The sequence below is a fragment of the Heptranchias perlo genome, unplaced genomic scaffold (genome assembly GCF_035084215.1).
Source record: "Heptranchias perlo isolate sHepPer1 unplaced genomic scaffold, sHepPer1.hap1 HAP1_SCAFFOLD_439, whole genome shotgun sequence".
Lineage (NCBI taxonomy): Eukaryota > Metazoa > Chordata > Chondrichthyes > Hexanchiformes > Hexanchidae > Heptranchias > Heptranchias perlo.
In genome coordinates, this window is record NW_027139452.1 from 114,460 (window position 1) to 117,636 (window position 3,177).

Genomic DNA, 3,177 nt, shown 5'->3' on the forward strand with positions numbered 1-3,177 from the left:
CACCACAATAAACAAGACTTCGCTGTAAAGTTCAGCTCAATGATGGGCCGAAGGGCCTCTATCCGTGCTGTATAACTCTATGACTCAATAGTTCTCCAATGTCAGAGCGAGAATTGTCTGAACCCCGAATTGTCTGAACCCCTAATTTATTTAATGTAACAAACACAAGCACACTTAATCATCCGTGTATCAACACACTGATGGATACACAAAGATAAACACAGTGAGAAATGCAGGCAGTATCAGGATGCACAGGTAAACGGACAAGGGAAACAGACAAAGATAAAACGGTCTGTGCCTCGAACAGACAGTAACGTGTCACTGATCGATATTAGTGAGACGAGGTGGGGAACAGGTGCTGTGAATTGGTGCTGTGGTTTAGTTGGTTAAAGCATCTGTCTTGTAAACAGGCGATCCTGGGTTCAACTCCCAGCAGTGTCTTGTGTAATTTATTATTTTTACCTAATTTGTGGAATTCAGCGACAAAGTCACACTTTGGAATTGGTATTTGTTCAGGTTTGAGGAGGAAACCGATATCAGAATGACTGTTCAAAAACACCATTTCATCGCACAGACAGACCTCTCATAGAATGTGTCTGTAACACTTTAATTTAAGGACACGTTCTTGTTTCTGGGCTCGTCGGGGTCAGGGTATAATTCACGATTTATGTCATAGAGGAGCGAATGGTTGTCTCCTCGACCTCCGGATAACAGTGATAAAGTTAGAGGGTGATCGGGGTCTGGAACTCACTGTCTGAAAGGGTGGTCGAGGCAGAAAACCTCAACTCATTTCAAAAGTGCATGGATGTGCATTTGAAGTGCCGTAACCTACAGGGCTACGGACCAAGCCCTGGAAAGTGGGAGTAAGCTGGATAGCTCTTTTTCGGCCGGCACAGACACGATGGGCCGAATGGCTTCCTTCTGTGCTGTAGCTTTCTCTGATTCTATGATTCCGTGTGTGGGAAGGGATTCACTCAGTCATCACACGTACTGAGACACCAGTGAGTTCACATATAACTACAGGGGTTGGATTCTGCTGTTAATCCCATCCAGGACTGAACCATGTTCATTCTGACAGTTGGGGTTTGTTTCTCCTGATGTTAATAAGCCCTATAACTGGGCTGGAGTTTAATATTCTGGATATCTGTTAAATAAATCAGCTTTGTTTTAATCACCTTGTTGTAGATTTTGGTCTTTCCCACCTGAGTGTTCAGCATCACCTGACTAGAGCTCAGAAAGGACTATCTGGGGGGAGGATCGTCCGGTGGGAACATAACTTCAGCCTGGACACAGTCCTTCAGGGCCACACTGAGAGGGGCAAACGGCACTTTGGTCTTTCTCGTCTCTCTTCACTGACAGCAAAGTCGCTGTGAGGCGTCCAGTCTAAAAATGACTGTGGTAATTATTCTATGAAGATTTAACCTGTTTGTGTGACTGTCCTGAGTCTACCATTTAAGGCAGGCGTTGACTCATTTAAAATAAACCCGCTTAAAATAAATGGGTTATGAATTGTGATTTCCGTGAAGCCAATGTTCCATTCCTTTATATGATTCATGTGCCTGCTCTCCGACAACAGGGTAAATGGTGGAATATCAGCTCTGCTCAGCCGGCAATGATCACGGTACATTTTCTTGCAGACAAAATACACTTTGAAACCCTGGAACTTTGAGGCGATGAATCCTGAGGGAAAATAAAATTAGGGCTCGAAACATCAAACTTTTGCACCAACCGATAGCACCACCGAGACAGGTGAAGAAGTCACCCACTGAACCAGTAACTCACTGAGCTGAACTTTTTGATTGCAGTGACCAATATAACAGCTGTCTACTGTCAGTTTACTTTTCCAAAATGAATGGTTGAAACTTGCAGGAGTGAAAATCCAATGAGCCGGTCTTCACTCTTAAACCAGCAACTGTGAAGTTAAGAGAAACGTGCCGGAGAAATACTCGATTTCAGCGCGGTGACACTGGGCCAGAGTAAAGCTCAGTTAATATGATCGCCGAGTGGTGAGAGGGTGGATTTGGAATTCCTGAGAGACTGCACTGCGCATTTTCCAGATCTGCTTGGAGCACCAATCCCTTCAATTCATCACTTACAGGGACAATTCGATTCTCGGTTTCTTTTCCCTGAGGCTTCGTGAAATTTTAAAAATTGAAAGCGACCAATATCAGAGCGAACCTCGTCACCGACATGCTCACAGATACAGAGCAGCCACACTCTGCTTCAGTGAGATGAAAACCCAGAGCGGTTTCAAGGTCGAATGCAATTGGAAGCAAAGCTCATTCAATGAAAGTGCAGGTCATTGAGGTGCCTTTAAAGTCCTGATTGTTTGAACTGAATTTCTTCCGAAAGCGCTTCAGATTCAGGTGGAGTGATTTGGGGACTTCCTTTCCCTCTTCGCAAAAGTTTGAACCGCAGCTCAAGATCAATAGTCCCGGGCTAAATTAGGGATTCGCCGGGGTATGAACCTCGCATCGAGAATTATACCCCGACCTCAATGAGCCCAGAAACAAGAACGTGTCGTCACATTTACATGTCACGGTCACATTCTAAACTGGTTTGCCCTGTACTGTACATTACTGTCTAAATATTACAGATAAGCAGAGCACTTGAGCTGTCACAGCTGTGACTTTGACTTTTCTCCCTCTCCTCTCGATCTCCCCGGCAACTGCCACTAACCACAATCTTCTCTCACACTTCTCCATCAGGAAGTTCCGAGCCTCGGTTTTCAAATGAAATAACGCCCATCTCTCCAATCACCGACAGCCCAGAGAGAGTTTCATAATTTCAGCTCCCACTTTACCCAAATCCTCCTTAAAGTAGCATGAAAATAATTATCCTTAAGTAAACAATAATATAATTAAAAGTTCTTATCGTCTGGGGTTTTGTTTCAGATTCCACGGCTTTTAAAGATCTGCTGATGTTTAACAAATCGCCTCTTGTTTGGAGGCTTCTGTGTGGGAAAGATCAGGAAGCGATAATTGAGAGACCGAGGATGAAGCTGTTTGATGGGAGCACTGGGGACACAGACCGTGCGCGGCTCCAGTGGCGCAATCGGTCAGCGCGCGTTATTTCTACAATAATTATACACTCGAGAAATGCTGGGGTTGTGAGTTTCAGCGCCATCTCAAGTAGTTGAAACTTCGAAACATTTTGACTGGAGTTCAAGGTACAACT

The 3,177-nt window shown here is 44.5% G+C and overlaps 1 non-coding gene across 1 annotated transcript; it reads left to right on the forward strand.

Annotated features, from left to right (window-relative positions):
- The first annotated feature begins 367 nt into the window (after positions 1 to 367).
- Positions 368 to 441, forward strand: trnat-ugu (transfer RNA threonine (anticodon UGU)). Its single transcript has one exon. It is a non-coding gene; the product is annotated as a tRNA-Thr (tRNA).
- Positions 442 to 3,177: the final 2,736 nt, after the last annotated feature.